Genomic DNA, 18,242 nt, shown 5'->3' with positions numbered 1-18,242 from the left:
CTATTTGAAATTCCTAATCCAAGAGCCGTAGAATTAAGTAACTGAACCCCTGCCGTAGCAAATTTTGTCACCGACCGAACAACGCCATCAGTATTAAAAATCACTTTCCCAACTGCTGGCTTTGCCCAACACACCCGATCGGTGAGTAAGGGTGACCTTCTAGATGCCCAAGTCATAAGCCTTCTGAATATCTGAAGCAAACTGCTTTGCGAAATTAAGAACAGCAGTTGGTTGCAAATTATGGAGCTTAGAGAATTCTCTCATTTCTGCATCTCCAAACTGACCATAACAAAGCAATGAATAAACTACCCCAAACATGTGATCCAGCAAGTTCGGAAGATTTGCGACGCTCTCTTAACAATAAAGTCGACTAAGTCGTGATGATCAACCCGCAACCCGGTCCAAATCTATAAAAATTATATCTAGGCAAGGCTCTCACAAAGAATGCCACAAAGTAACAGCAATGTAACCTAATCTTTTCATTTAGCATGGCAAGGCTACATTCCATACATGATATAACTACCAAGTTATTATATTATATACACAACATAAGCTCTTAAACTTCTATAGTTGCCAATTAGTGGGAGAAAATTTTACTACGTACTCGTAAACATATGGATTCTATCGCATTTCATGCGTAACTGAACAACTCCTTATACCCCAAAACGATTTAGGCTTCAACTTCTCGTTTGTTGCAGTGAAAAGCCACCCCATTTGGGTTTCACATGTCATGCAGTTTATGATTGTCCATGCATACCTGTGGGACATGGCAATTGAGTTAATTATGGTGTGAAACACATTCTTCATATTAATTGTGAAACACGGCAATTAAGTAAATTATGGTTAAGCAATGGAAATCATGAAAACCGGAACAAGATCATATCACTTTGTTCTTGCCAACTATATCAATATTGTATGTTTCCTGCCCTATCGTCTTTAAAACAACTGTTTACCCATCATTACTGGTTACTAACTGAAGCTATTCTATGGGATTGATTTTCCAGCTAGAATTTAAACAAAAGATGGATTATCCTGTAAGGAAACGTACTCTCACAAAAATAACATTGACAATCTCAACCTTCATGTTGACTCCAAGACAAATATGATAATCCAATATGTGATAGAAAGGTCACAACTATCCCTGTTATTTAGCATAACATGATTGGATTCATGCTAGCCTTTGAGAAAAGAGAATGTAAGAACATAACCAGGAAACCAGCTGTACTCTTCATGTGGTCGGCTTCTGAGAGCTAAACCCTTTGCTTTTCGAAAAGTCATTACCTCGTGCACATAGCCGTATGAGTTAACATAAGCACCCAGAGGACCATCAGTAGACATCACCAACATATCACTGCACCTAGCAATTACAGTCTAAAGAAAAAACTGGTAAAAACATAGCCCATAGACTGCATGCTGTACATTAATGAAGGAGAGAGCATGCAACCATATGATTGAGGGTATATACACACACAAGAGAGAGGAGTACCTTACAGATCTTGCAACAAACACAGTCAAGTCTTTCAAGTAACTCAATTTCTCGGCGCAGTCTATATGAAATGCCATCAATTTCCAGAAGCTCCCGCCTTGTAGGGTCAGAGACGGGAATTTTACTTGCAATATATAAAGATAAAAGATCAGGCTTATTCACAAAACCATCCATGCTTGGTGTCCCAACCACTTGTTTCCACATATCTGCAAAATTAGCAAATATCAAACATTTAACATTGTTGAGACATGTGAACTAGACCAGACCAAGAAGAAACAACTAACTAAAAAAACTCTAATTACAAAAAGTCAAACACAAAGTACAATAGAGATATAACACATCAACACTCACAACAAATGACCAAAGAAGTTGCCTTAAAATAAATTCTAAAAATCTGCCCTGAACCAGCAATCACTGACATAGAAAAATCTTTAAAGCATGCAAACTGAATGACCATGTGTCAAATGAGCATAGGAAGACAACCAAAAATAAAAATTGAGATACCCTCTGCCTTTTGAGCAAGACCAAATGAGTCATACATACGATATACCCAAATGGGCCAGAATGCTCTTTACAGTGTATTTGAAAGATGAGACATTGGTCCTGCCATTTTTCGAGTCATGGATCTGGTCCCAATTCCCAAGTCAGCATTTCTAACTTGTTTCTTATGGCCAGAAGGTGATGCACGTATGGAGGTAGGATCGTTTGTACATGGATTTCCAGATTGGACGTCTGACTCGGGCAATTTACTGTCATCACCACTACTTGTCGACTCATCTGTCCTATCAGATTCATAGCCAGCACCAATTGCAGCTTGATGAATTCTCCATTCTGTTTGAGAAAGTTCATTCTCAAAGCTTTCCTCAGAATTTGCTTCTGAATCATTTTCATCATTCCTTCCTCCATGTGATAGAGCATGTAAAGATAGGATATGTTGGCTTCGCAGGTTACTTAATGGCACCAACTTTGCACATGCATCTCGAGGAGTTCTAAATGGCACATCTTCTTCAATAATTTGAACCTCGCCACAAGGCTAAAGAGAATATAATTTATAAGCAAATCAACATTCTATCACACAGGTACTCTAACAAAAAAGATATTTGCGAATACTTTTTAAGAAAAAGAACAATTGTTTTCTTACCACCCCTTCAGCATCAATCCAACAGCGTCTCAAGCGAAACCGCTGCTGGCCACGAGTAACTACATTAATACTACCATCCTCTACGGGACGATATTGACGAATCTGCAAAAATTATAACATTTAGTTAAAAAATATTAATAAGAAAACTGCAGTCAAGTTTAAAATAATTATGAAATCAGAGTGGAAATAACAAAGTGCTCAGAAGAGTAGGTACAACATGACATATACAAAGGAATAATCTAAACATGTAATTTTCTCTCAAGTCCAGTAAATAGGCTTATCCAGGCGTCAGTTTGACAGCAGATATGCATTTGCAATAACATTTTTCATCACCTACTTATTTCCACCTATACCTAAACATGTTCACTGCATTTGTTTAGGTATAACAGAGTATTATATGATTACCGCCGAGATATGAGTGTAAGGAAGTCAATTGAGTATTGAAGGTAAAGTCATCCGTCGAAGAAACGCCACTACAATATGAACAACAAAGTTACAAGACATTAATGAACCATAACAATCTAAAACTGAAATATCAATCTAAACTATATATTTCACAAAATAGAAACAAAAATCAGGAGTCTCCGAATAGTTCAATCTTTTAATGAATTTAAATTTTCCCTAAACCCTCAGTTCCAATTAAATTTAGGAACGCCAGGATAAACAACAACAAATTACAAATGCAATGAGTAAAGAAACGAATCAAATTGGGGAAATGAAAGGAAATTTGAAAATGAGTAGAGTATATACGTGGCATCAGGATCATCGTCGGACGATTCGAGAAGGCTATCGACTTCTTCGACCTGTAACTCTTCATGATCGATCTCTAGAATGTGTTGGATCTGTCGCCTCCCAACTTCGTCATCCATTTTCTTCTTTCGAGTTTTTCTTTTCCCGTCTTAGTATTAGTGTTTCGGAATGGAGATATAGGAATTATTATAGATATCAATTTATTGGGTAAAATACTAAATTAGTCATCAATTTATTATCATTTTCTATTTTGGTCAATAAATTAATCTTTTAGTAAAAATATTACTAATGTTGCGTGTTTTTTTTTCACTATCCCTAGAAAAGTACCAATGATGCTAATATAATTTATTTTATTTTTCATATTATTTTTTTCTCTTCTCGCCATTAGTCTACCTATTATTTTTTAATAATGTTATTTAAATTAATAAAATAATAACATAAATCACCACTTTATCATATAATAAAATAACAATTTAAAAGAGATAAAATTTAACGAAAGACAAACCTAAGTCGATTTTTTTATCAAAAACCTTAAAGAGATATGGGTTTCTCTCTAATATAAGTCTCAAGGTTTCAGGCTTTGTTTGATGAGCTCGATTGATTTTCCCATCCATTACCACGTGACTCAATCCCTAACTCACCATCTTAACATTAAGATTCATCATATTAAATTCAATGCTTTCTTGCAAATAATTCTAGACATTACCGTTCATATTGTGTGAAACAAATGTATTTTTACGGATGTTTTCTGCAGATGAATTAGTTTTCCTTCCAAAACATTGGTAATTTGCTAGTAAAAAACTTTCCTGAAGTACATGGAATCTATTTGCTCAACCTTAGAATTCAAAACATTTATACAAATGATTCCTAGAAATTGTTCTTCTGAAGCTATCTACTGCAGCCTAGGCTGTCTAATGAACGTAAAATCTAGTCAGGTCCATGCTAGTGCTTCGTGTTGAACCTGCATCAGTGTCCAAACGGTACCGACGTTCATATTTGGTCCAATCATTGCTATTATTTTGTTCGTCTTCCCTACTCTGCTAATGGCACAATGGTTTTGCATGTTTGATAGCTGTAAGTTCTCTTCCGCCGATGTTTAATTATCATCGATTTAGGTGTCCCCATCCATTTTTCAGGTTCGATATGAGGAAATCATTGCTGAACCGGCTTATTTGGACGGAGTCTTGTCAGAAGGGGCTACGGAAGCTGCAGCTACAGCGGACGCTACTCTCGAGAACGTCTACCAAGCAATGGGATTCTTGCGTAGATGAGTGAAAATGGTTGTATACAAAACCTTAACAAGCATGATATTCTTGTCTTTTGCCTAATCCCATGTTGGTAGAATTCTTATTTATTTACTCTCTTGCATTTTGGGTCAGCACAAGCATGATATTGTTGTCGCCGAAATGAATGAACTTATGAATTATGATTATGTCGATCATCGGTACCGTACCCGTATCGGTTATTCCGGGTTTTGGTTAAAATTTTGGTGTTTAATATTTTAAATTAAATATAAATTGTTTAACAATTTTTTATTTTCTATAGTTATATTTTGGAGTGAAGTGTGATCATTTAATTAAATGATTTTGTTAATTGATCGGATTGGTAATGGTTAATTTGTTTTCCAGATATAATCAGTTCAAATTTCTTACTTAACCGAAATTATTAAATATATTATATATATATTAATTTTAAACTCATTTAACTATTTTTAATTATTTTCCGTTACCATTAAACTTTTAAAACCTAGTTAAGTTAATTTAAATGTTAAAGGAAAACTCGTAACAAATTTTATTAATTCAATAACTAATAAAATCAGCTGAAATTTATACGATTAAATGAATAATTTTAAAAATAAATTATTTCGATTAACGATTAATCTTTTTAATTATTTCAATTTTAACTAATTCAGTTAGATCACCAACCAAATAAACCAATTAAACATTCTTACTAATCAAACCCAAGGAATTTTATTATTTACTTTTGTAGGACAACATATAAAATACCCTCCAAAGTAAAACATAAAAGATTAAAAAGAAGTTGAAAACCAAAATCTGAGAATGATAAGGCAGCACTCCAGTTTCATTTACAATTTCATCATGAATTCATTCCTGAATGGAGACAAGCAGAGCATCCACTCGAGTACCAAAAGGGGAAAGAAAACAAAAACAAAAAGAGGGAATGCAAAAGAACCACTACTCTAAGTAGAGCGCTTCTTGGCTCCCCCTCCTACCCTAACAAACCAAACACCACACCTAAAAGAATGAGCCGAACAACGCAGCACAGCCAAATATGCTCTGCTAGTCCAGTCACACTCGGTATATATACCTGTAAAACCTTAATGTAAGCCCAGCTAATAATGTAACACTTACCAAGGTGTACCAGCCATATACTCCTTTGGTAACAAAGATTTTCTCCGAAACCCGTCATCATCTACAACACCTTATGCCATCGACTTCAAACTCAATCTGTTAAAAATAATGAAAAAAGAAAGAAAGAAACAGAACAGCAAAAAGAGTTCATAATTTGCATAAACAAAACAGAAGTTCCTAAAGAGACATGCCTCATCAGTGGCTTCTGCAAAGAATCTGACCTAGTACCATCTCGCGAATTTACAATCTTTCCGACTGAGATACTCGGCTATACAACAAAATCAAGGTAAAAAAGCTAGTTAGGCAAATAGGTCCACAAAAGTTGTTGACAGAAGTAATAAGAAATAAGAAGAGGGTCAAGTATCTGAGCCTTACACACAAAACAGACAGATTCAAGGTGTTAAGCACAGTTACTGGAAACATAGAGCGTATGGTGGTGCAGGACCTGCCACCACATATGCACCAGTTAGGATATTGGCTGAGAATTAACATTATAGAGAGATGAGGGAAGGAAAAAACTAGACAAAATTGCTTAGAGTTTCCTTAAGCGGAAAAGAAGATCATTGTATTAAGAAGCTCAAAATCATCCTATACCAAGATTTTGTTCCCTCATCCATTAAACATCTCATCATAACCCTTTCTGTGCTCAAAGCCCCATTGGATAAAATATAAAAACTGGGGTTGCCAGCCAAAATGACCCGAGAATATAGAATAAACAGAAAGGAACAAAGAAGCTAACCTCTACTAACAGCAAAACAAAGGCAGAACTAATGCAAGTAATTTATGTCTAAGAGTTGGATTCAAAACCTTTAACTCCTCAGACAAGCTACTTTGGAAAACGCCACTTGCTTTCAGATGTCCATTTTCCAGAAGTGATTCCAAATCAGAACTGCATATACTGCCCTGCAAAGATCCCCGACTCTTACAAAAACCATAACTTCCATTATTATCACTGCCCTCAGCTAATATTTTTTACCCAAATACCTCAAACAAAGAAACTCACCTTGCAATTGAGGTTCTGCACATTGGTACTCGACACAAATACACTTTCAGCAAGTTCTACTGCTGCTGTTCGAGTACATGCTTTGACCACCTCTTGATCAACCTCAACACAAACTCCTTTCCAGTTCAAAATTCTCCTACAAGATCCAATTTCTGGATCATTGATCAAAGCTGATGCCAAACCTGCAATTCTCTCTTGATTCAATCCAGATTTACATGTTTCCCTCATTTCAGAATCAAGAACTTCACATGAAGAAAGCAAATCCTGCCTAACTGGTTCTCTCATCTGCTCAGGTGATTCTACATTTCTAACCACCAATGAATTATCTACAGCTAAAGAAGTCTGCCCACATACGGTGAAAGACCTTCGATCAAAAGTTCTAGCATGCTGAACTGTAATCTCCACATTTCTTTTTTCACTGTCTAACCGCCCACCAAACAGCCTATCAACAGATTTGGTATCAACATCCCCAGTTTCTGAACATTGCACTTTAACTGCTTGAACATTACTAATATGAGATGTTCCACCAGACTTGTTTGTTATAATATCTGGAGAAACCGACTTCATTCTCGGGGGGCTAATTGAGGCTCGCTTCTCAGGCTTGTTCAATTTCTCATCAACTGATGCATCATCATGTTTTCTCTTAATTTGTCTTTCTGCAGAGCCTGAGCGGGACCTCGTGACTTCTTCACATGTTTTTCCAGTATGCTGACTTGGATGCCTCAGTGATCGAAGCCGCCTATATCCATCAGGGAAAACAAAGGTAGGGAGCTGCCTCCTACGAACATGGGAAACATAAATATCCATTCCTGGTTTCCAGTACATGTACATGGTTATCTCTTGTCTAAACTCATCAACTGTTCCACGAATGTCAAATTGTTGACCTTCTAGACCACTCCCTCCCTCTTTCCTCTGCAAGCCCATGAAGAAAACACAATGTGGGAATTGCTTGGATGTATTAACATACTCATTTGGGTAAGGGTTACACTGCAACATTCCATTTGTGTACCGCTCTATCTGCAGTGCGGAAAGGAAACATCATCTTCAAAGTCATACTAATGATTAAATAAAGCAAACAACTTAAAGCTCAACAGAGTAAATGGACAAGTTAATATTTCACCTTCAAGGTAAGTTGTCTCTGTCGCGACTCCACCCAGCCTTTCCATGACAACAAATCATCAGCATCTGCAGAAACTATGTCAACTTGTAGATAGTTTTTGTATGCCTCAAAGAAAAGATGGGGGGTCAAACAAAGCACTCCATTGAGCTTTGTTTAGCTCAACCTCCTACAAGAAGATAAAATGACCAAGTCAACAATATACGTCATCTACAGTTCAAACTTCAATATAGGCAGCTAGAACTTAACAAAAGAGCCATGTGCTATCGCACCTCACATACTCTATTACCAAATTGGAACTGTTCCATCATAACACAAAGTGTGCTTGAAGATACATTGTAACTGGAATTCATGCAAGGGTACGCAGGAGTTATTATAGGCATTTGGTGGAAACGGTCCCGAGGATTCTTGCGAGGATCCCAGATGGGAAAGCCAAGTTCATACTCTAAAAAACCGAGATACCAGTATACTAGGTACTGCATTGGGATAAAGTTGGCACACCCGAGCAACTAGAAGTGCCCAATTTGCACCTCCTAGGAACCCAGTAACCTATAAAATAAAAACAGAAATATAGGAATATAATTTTAAGGCAAAGAAGACAATGAAGAAAAAATAAATACCAAACGTACATTGGAATAAACTCCACGCCTCTTTACCCAGAACTTCAAACATCTAAGAGTCATGTGGAAGTGCTACAATCGTGTGGTAGATTAGAAGACTACAAAATTAGACAAATAATAAAACATGTGCTGATAGGGATATAAAGTATTCACCTCGACATTTGGAACAAGTTTAAGGACTTGATCAGTAACCCTACACCCATTAAGACTTCGAACAGTTTGCTCATCAACATTATGCAGCACAGATTCACTTGAGATGTCAATGTCCTGTTGATTAGTTTAAAACAAAATAGATATCAAAGTATCCAGCAACTACACATGCAGCACTACTGAGACATTACACTACAGGTTTACATTTTTCATCATACATCTAATTATGTATCACAGGAACCATATATTACATAGCAAATTTCACATAATGAAAATAATACATTTGCCAATCCCAACTCTTAGTCAACTTAATTTTGTGGACAAACAAAACCATCCAAATATGCTGTTTCTTTTTAAAATCTATGCCAGAAGTTGATCTGCTTTTTGAAACTATTTAGGAAAACAACAACTGAAAGGTCACAGGTGAAAAAGTTTTTGACCATCAGTCAAGAATAATGATATGATGATTTAGTTAAAAGAATACCATATTTGAATGCCACCGTACTTAAATATAGGTACCATGTCAAAGTACCAAGAAAATAAAGAAGGGAGAAGCAGAAAGAGTTATTTGGCATAGAATTGCTTGCAACTTGAAGCACTATGTACAGGTAATCATTCTTGACTTTCACCTGATTATAAGAGATGCAGTGGATTTGACTAGGGTTGATCCAAAAAAAGAATAAAAAGGATTGTAAACTTACATTTGGAACAACCAAAAGAGATATACTAGCATAAAAAAGATCAATAGATATCCCTTTGAACTTAAATTTCATTATTGGGACATGAGCATCTGGAACCGGTTGAAGTTCAGTAACTTCTTCCATCTCAGCCAAAATATCATTCAAAATGGCGAAAAAATCTTCCTGGAAAAATTCAAATTGTACAAAAATAAAACTCAAATCAAATGACCAACAACTAACTTCAAGCTAAACAAAATAAATAGTGAGATTAAAGACACCTCTCGGTTCACATATGATGGCCCGACACACAAAGTGTCTATGTCAGCCCCAGGTCCATGCACCTATCAAAATTGTAAGTTTTTGCTTGTCAACTAAATATAAAAGATGTATGTGACTTGTGCAGAAGAAAAAAATATAAATCCTACCATAGCAGGCTAAACGAGCATGAAAGATTTCAAACCATTTTTCTATTATTGCAAAGAAATGTCGGTAAGATTAGAACAAAAGTTTATCAAATAACAGTTATGATAAAGCAATTAGGAATTTCTGCTTACCCCTAAACGGTATGATCCAAAAGTGAAAATGACTGCACTTGCTTCCTCCACCATCTGATCAGTGTAGCCTCTTTGAAGAGTTAATTGCTTTACCCATCTTTTTACGATCTATAAGGGGGGAAATCACTTTCTCAAAACCACTAAAAAAATTGTTTTTTTACGACATAGGGATCGTAATAGAGGATTCTAACTAAATTACTCTTTCATAATTAGTTTTTTATTTCTGGAAACGAGAAGACGTCAAGCAGAACAAACTCAACTATTTGCTAATTACCTTAGAGATATGGCCAAGAACCTCCTCTCTTTTCGCAGCTCCCTCTTTGCTCTCGTAAAGTCCTGCCTCTATCAGAAACTACAAAAATAAACAACAACAACAACAAAATCGTTAATTAAATAACATTAAAAATACAAAAGAAGATCCTCAAAACAATAGGCTAATATTGCCTTCTCCAATTCCGTATTCCGATGAATATCAGCCTCAGTCGGCCCCGCGAGGGATATAGGATTCGTAATCCCATAATGCTTGGACGGTGATGATTGTTGCGGAAAAGACCCGTTAGGGCTCTGAGTCTTCATCGGTTTCTGCAGTAAACCAAACACACTAAAACACGCAAGCTTGGATTTAACCCCAAATCTGATATAGATCAAGCAAACGTGATGAAGATCGAGAATGCGAAGGAAAATTGGGAGGAAAAGAGAGGAGGTTTCGCCGTTACAGTGCCCAAAAGGGAGTGTTTGGTATGCTTTTTTCTTCCTTTTGAATGATTTATATATATATATATATTTGATGGGGTGAATTCACGAGATAATGTTCTCGATTTTTTTTTTCACGATATGGAGCATATTCCAGATTAATTGTTGGAATGAGGTGAATTCTACAGTGATCGTCATAGGACGCCATGCAATCCAGGCGACCTTGGAGGTCGCCATGCAATCCGGGCGACCTCCAAGGTCGCCATGGCATCCGGGCGTCCTGTGTGTATTTTGCAAAGGTCGCCATGCAATCAACATGGGACGTGGGAATGCATGGGGAAGGGGATGCATGCTGTGCATGGGACGTGGGAACTGTGCATGGCCATGCAGATGCATGCTGTGCATGGGACGTGGGAACTGTGCATGGCCATGCACGTCGAACGGTGTAGGTCACGGCGGCGTAGGTAGGTCGCCATGGAGTCTCGGCGACCAAGGTCTGTCCTGTAGCTGCTGTAGCTGCATGCATGCGTTGCATCATAGCTGAGAGATTCCTGCACCCGTAGCTGTATGTGTTGCATCTATAGTTGCGTTATTGCAGCGTTAATTTAGCTGTCAGCCTTTCAATGCTCAATAGTTAGACGACAATACTAATATTATTTGCTTCAACAATCAAATTTAATGACTATGTCCAACGCTCAGTTACTTTATATAAAGGATATGGGGTTTAGGGTAGAAGCACAAGCAGAACCAGCACATATAAACTTTGCCGAGAAAAAGAAAAGGAAGAAGAAGAAAAGAAGATAAAGGCTCAAACATAGTTCGTGAGGTAATTTTTTTATTGTTTAATTTAGTTTATTATATGAAATTATTAGTTTGTTAGTTTCGGGTTTAGGGTAAAATTAAAATCTAGTTAATTAGTTTGTTAGTATAAATTATTAGTTTGTTAGTTTAAGTTATATTATATTAGTTTATTAGTTTAAGTTATATTATATTATATAAAAATTAGTTAATTAGTTTCTTAGTTTAAGTTATTAAATATAAAAAATATTAATTAATTTGTTAGTGTCTTTAAACGTATATTAGGTTGTTCGTTGAAGTTGAAGTTATATTATAAAAAAAATAATGAGTGCTTAATTAGTTTGTTATTTTAACTAAGTTATATTATAATAAAGAAATAGTTTATTAGTTTAAGGTATATTATAATATATTAGATTATATAAATTAATTTGTGGGAGCTATTGTTGTTTAAATAAATATTTTGTTTACACATACAGGACATTATTTCACAATATTTGCCCACGTACAGATTGATTCGAAGAAAGAAACAAGGCAGGAAAAGAAAGTAAAGGAAGAAGGCATAAAGACGTGAGTAATTTATTATTTTTTGTTGTCCATTTTTTGTTGTTGTGTATGTGTAAATTAGTTAGTTAGTAAGTTTATATTAGATTATATAAACTAATTTGTGCGAGATAATTTCCGTTTTAAAAAATATTGTGTTTAAAAATATTTAGTGTTGTTTTAAAAATATTTTGTTTAATTTACATTGTATGTGTATATTAGTAAGAAGTAAAAATTAATTGAATGAAATAATCCGGACAACGCATTATCTCGCGAAATAATTATTTCGAGAACATTATCTCGACAGTTTTGCCTAACAAATTTGTTTGATATTTTTAAAAAATAAAAAATATTATCAAACTAATCATTATTATTAGTAATAATTACTAAATGATTAGTATCAAATCTAAATCATTAAATATTTATAATAAATAATTATTAGTGATTATGACTAAATCATATTATTATTAAATTATTAAATATCAAATCATTAGATTAATAGTAATTATCAAATTATTATTAGGTTTATTAGTAAGCAATCAATCAAGTTAAATAATAAATTTTATTTAATCATTAATATAATAGTAAATTATATTATATTTAATAATTTATGAAATTATCTTATCTAATTTTTTAATTTAAATTAATTTATTTTTTTATTTGTAGAGAAAATGAGCAGCAACTTTTTTACGATTGTCCATTATAATGGACAGATTATGGAAAATGAGGTCGGAGTAGTTTTTCAGTCTGAAAAACCAATAAATATGATGTTCAAAAAAGACATCGCATTTATAGAAATGAAGCATAAGATAGAAAGAAAAATTCGAGCTGCAGTTGATGGTTTGAGGTATAGGTTTATGATATGCTCTAACCCAGTCAGATATGCTGCAGTTCCACTTGAAGAAGATGATGATATTGGAACCATGGTTGGATTACATGAGTCAACCAATATAGCAGTTATTGAATTATTTGTTTATGTGCGTAACATATGTGATGTTCCTGGGTCATCAAGAGGTGTGGCTCAAAATCCATCTGAAATGGCTTTATATAGTCAGTTTGAGGAGCCGACATACAGGTTCCCGAACAGTTTTATGGCACTATTGGAAAGTGTAAATGAAGTCGGGGGGACATCTACAGCAGCAGAGTATGAGACGAGAAACATACCGGAATTGGTTGTTGATATTGACGCTGAAAATCGATGGGGAGAAATTCATGATGATTCAAGCGAAGATGAAGAAACTGAAGAACCCGTTTTGGGCGGCGACGAAAATATTTTAGGTGGAGGTGCAATTGATGAAGTTCCGACACCGTATGAAGCTACTCCTCACATGTACGAGATAGATTATGATGCAATGAGGGCACCTTAATTCCCAGACATGCCACATTTACCTCCGTACCAAATGACTGAATCATTCGATAATTCTGGTGAATTTTCAGTTGGGGTGCAATTCAGAGGAAAAAATGAAGCTACGCTGGCGATTAAAGAGTACTGCATCAAATGCCATGTTGATGTCCATGTTGCAGAGTCCAACCAGAAAACCCTATACGCAAAGTGTGTAAAATATGGCCCAGAGTGCAAGTGGAAGATCAGAGTGTCGAAAAATCAAAGGCACGATGTTTGGGTCATCACGAGGTACAATGGTTCGCACACATGTTTGCGAAACTCCATCGAACAAGACCACCGACTATTGGACTCCGATGTAATATGTGAATACGTTAAGGCGATGGTTGAAAAGGATCCAAGGATATCTTGTTCAGTGTTAGCTGCATCTATTCGAAGCCAATTTGGATATCAAGTAAAATATGGCAAGGTGTGGAATGCGAAAATGAAGGCAATGAAGTTGACGTATGGAGATTGGGATACATCGTACAATGAGCTACCACATTTGCTACAAGCAATGAAGCGATTTATCCCAGGAACTATAGTGAAGTCTCAAACCATGCCCGCATATGACGAAGAAGGTCAACTTCTGCCAGGGAAGAAAATATTTCATAGACTATTTTGGGCATTCAAGGCATGTATTGAAGGATTTCCATTTTGCAAACGTATGATCCAAGTAGATGGTACGTGGTTGTATGGTCAATATAGGCATGTACTTTTGATGACAGTTGCTCAAGATGGTGAGCGAAATATCTTCCCAATTGCATTCACCATTGTTGAGGGAGAGACAACAGAGGCTTGGGATTTCTTTCTGACCAATCTACGTCAATATGTCGTTCGTGAAGATGGAGTTTGCTTGATATCCGATAGAGGAACGGGTATTTTGGCGGCAATTGAACGACCAGGAAGTCGTTGGATACCTCCGTATGCATATCCGACATTTTGTATCCGTCATATTGGCAAGAATAGTATCGACCAGTTTCATAACGCACATATTCGTAGCGAGATAGTCAGCATGGGTAAGTCGGGGCGGACGTTTGATACGTTGTGGCCGTTGTGGCTCAGGAGTATTGTACCCATCCCCCTCATTCATTGGGGGTATTTGAACTGTCATGTGTTCAAAGTCATACGTCGACGAAAACGTAGGAGAATAGATGGGTGCCTCAGGCTGCACAAACTCTGGTATGTATGCCGGGCCAGTAGAATCATCAATTGCGTTATGCAACGATTGTGGTGCGCTATTATCCACATCGGTCATTTCCGCTTCAGTTTGTAGAGATGAACTCCCACTCCCACTCGGTAGAGAGTATTCAGCTTTACCAAATCTTTTCTTAAACCTCAAAAATTGTCGCCTCTCTACTATTGTTGTGAGAAACGGCTTTCCATTATCCAAAAAATAAGCAAGGTAAGCCGAAGTCTCAAAATTAAAGTCGTCGTCTTGAATGGCGTCAAGAGTTGGCATGAATGAAGCCCTATTGTTCCAAGCATTAATGTAGGTTGCATGCTTCTCAACCCAATTAACGCTTTCTTTACGACGACCATCAAATCTGTGCAGGTCGTCATGCGTCTCAACCCAATTCACTGGACGACGACCATCTAAGTTTTGGAGGAGGTCATGATCCCATAGACTCCGCGGAATAGGTTGGTGGAAGTGGAATTGCCTCAGCACTCTATCCCCAAATTGGATCTCAACAAAAGCAAAATTGATCAATGGTGTAACAGCACACCAAAATTGAAACACATCTAAAATATCGTGCGGTATCAACGCAAATAATTCTTCATTCATGTATGGTCTCCAATTAAACTGTAAAATTACAAAAATAATAAAATTTATTTAAATCAAATAATATAGTTAATTTAAATAATAATTAAAAAAATACAAATTATGCATACCTCCTTTTTGGCCTTAATGTCGATCTTCAACCTTAACTCTTTAATGGTGTTGTGCACCAACCCTGTGCCTTCAATTTTATGCCTCCATCTGTATATCAATCAAAACAAAAATAGAGACATTTTGTTCAATAATTTTAATCAAAATAAATATTTTTTAATTAATATTTTATATTAAAATAGAGGATTCATATTACCTTCCGGCAAGTGGAAAGTCAACCGCAGTCCAACTAATCGGTGTCAAAAACGGAAGTCTATGCCAAGCCCATGATTGTAGCAGCAACAGACATCCACCGATTTCTATTGTATTATTATCATTCACGACTAATGACGCCTTGCACATCTCACGATACAAGAACGCCAATATCGCCGAACCCCAGCTATATTGCCTACAATTCTCAAAGTTTGTTAAAAAAAGAAGATACTGAGTGTGAACATAACTACCGGATTTATCAGGCATCAAAATTCCCCCAATCAATTGTAATATATATGCTCGTGTTGCATATATAATTTCGTGCTCCGTACTATTTGATTGAAGTTGAAATTCATTCTTCAACCATGACAACCTCACCCGCCACCCTTTACACTCTGGTGGTACGGACGCTTTCCCAAGAAACAAGTTGCAAAGTTGTTCCACCTTATTAAACTTATGTGACATTACCACCGGCATCCCATTAGTTTGGACCCCGAGTTGCATTGCCACATCCTCCAAAGTTATCGTGCATTCGCCACACGGCAAATGAAACGTGTGCGTTTCTGGTCTCCAACGTTCAATCAACGCACTGATCAAACCTGTGACCAACTTGTAATCTCGCACAAATGTTATATACCAAAATCCAGCCTCTTGCAAATTTTCTTCTATTAGTGGGTGTGGCTTGGGCACTTTATGTAGTCGAAGACGAAGGACTCGCTGCTCGTCCTCCTACAATTAAATATTTCAAAAAAATTATCACAATCATAAAATAATATTCAAATATTTATTAATTATAATTCATTAAACAAATATTTTATTCACCATTATTCCCAAATGACTTGAAATATGTTCATTGTCAAGCCTCAACAGTGGAATTTGGTCAGCCATTAGAATGAATCTGTAAAAAAAATTAAACAACAATATTTAAAAAATCATTTAATATAATCTAATATAAACTAACTAACTAATTTACAACACTAAACTTTAATATAATAACTTATAATATAATAAACTAATAAACTAACAAACTAAACTTTTTAAAATATAAGTTAAACGTAAACGCTAAACCCTTAAACAACTAATAAAATATTCTTTTATATAACTAAAACTAACTAATAAACTATTTTTTCATTATAATATACTACTAATAAACTTACTAACTAATTTTTATATAATATAAATTCAACAAACAAATATAACTTAACTATTTAACTAACACAAACTAATTAAATAATTTTTTTATATAACTAACTATTAACAAAACAAACTAATTAATTATTTTTTAACTATATAACTATCAAACATATACTAATTAAATAATTTTTAATTTATGTATACTATAACTTAAACTAACAATCATATAACCCTAAACTAACAAACTAATTAACTGCTTTTTGTTTTACCCTAAACCCTAAACTAACAAATTAAACATTTATAATAATAAACTAATTTAAATATAAAAAAATTTACCTTATCTCCCTTTCTTCTTCTTACTTTCCTTTCTCCCTTTCTTTCTTTTCTTTCTCCCTTTCTTTCTTTCTCGGCTGCAATCTCTTCTCCCTTTCTTCTGCAATCTCTTCTCCCTTTCTTTCTTTCTTTTATAACCGGCTGCCTCAATTATTTCACCAATAATTGTACAATTGCAGCTATGATATCATCAGCTGATTTCACGCAGCAATGGTTCAATTATTGTACCAATAATCAAATGGTTCACATGCATGCATTGGCTCAAATGGTTCACATGCATGCATTGGGAGCTGTAGGCATGCAGCGGGGAGCACGTGAAGGAATCTATGTGGCTGTGCATGTGCATGGATGATGGGAATGGCGCTGGGACTACATGGCGACCTACAAGGTCGCCGGGACTACATGGCGACCTACAAGGTCGCCTAGGCTGCATGGCGACCTCTCTATTCCTGCATGCTCCCCATTGGCTCTCTATTCCTGCATGCTCCCCATTGGCTCGTATGGCTCGTATATGGCTCGTTGCATGCTCCCTATTGGCTCGTATGGCTCGTATATGGCTCGTATGTCACCCTCGTATGTCACCCCGTATGTCGCCTGGATTGCATGGCGTCCTCCAAGGTCGCCTGGATTGCATGGCGTCCTATGGCGATCACTGTTGAACTCACCCCATTCCAACAATTAATCTGGGATGTGCACCATATCGTGAAAAAAAAATTCGAGAACATTATCTCGTGAATTCACCCATATTTGATGGCCTACTAAAAATAATTAGTTCCGGATTTACGATATTTCTTTTGATTTTTTGAAGGTGTGGATCGGTTCCCGAATAAAAAGGGTAAATTACACAATATCACTTAAGTATTAGTAGGATCATAAGCAGAGCACATAATATTAAAAGATTACAGATGAGTTACTTAGTTAATCACTTGTCACAAATTGATCATACCACAGTTACGAATAGGGTTGTAAACTAGTCGAGTTGAGCTTAAGTATTATTGAGTTTAACTCTACTTGAAAACATTAAAATTGAGCTCGACTTGATAATTCGTGAGCTTAAAATTATCAAGTTCGAATCAAATTCGAAATAAAAAATTTGAAACTCGACTCGATATTGAACTCGGACTTAAATACATAAAATTCTTACGTTGCGTTTTTTTAAATAACATATAAATATTAATATTATTAATAATTTAATTTAAAAACCTAAAATTTTAATATATTATTTTTTCGAGTAGCTCAGGAGTTTTTCAAGTTAAGTATCAAGTAATTCGCTTTGACTCGTTAAAAATTTGAGTGAATCAAGTCTATTCAATTCGAATGTTGACCAAACTTTAACAGAAACAATCTCAAGTAGCTCACAATCCTTGGTACGAATGAAACGGAACACAAAAGTTTCTATCAGGGAAC

General features: G+C 35.7%; 2 pseudogenes; both read right to left on the bottom strand.

Moving 5' to 3' along the window:
- Window positions 1-455: 455 nt before the first annotated feature.
- Window positions 456-2,866, bottom strand: LOC120176858 (annotated as a pseudogene).
- Window positions 2,867-5,487: 2,621 nt separating this feature from the next.
- LOC120176871 lies at window positions 5,488-10,617 on the bottom strand (annotated as a pseudogene).
- Window positions 10,618-18,242: the final 7,625 nt, after the last annotated feature.

The sequence above is a fragment of the Hibiscus syriacus genome, unplaced genomic scaffold, assembly GCF_006381635.1.
Source record: "Hibiscus syriacus cultivar Baekdansim isolate YM2019G1 unplaced genomic scaffold, ASM638163v2 tig00112259_pilon, whole genome shotgun sequence".
NCBI lineage: Eukaryota > Viridiplantae > Streptophyta > Magnoliopsida > Malvales > Malvaceae > Hibiscus > Hibiscus syriacus.
Note: the sequence above shows the minus strand (reverse complement) of the source record. Positions and strands in the feature narration are given on the sequence as shown.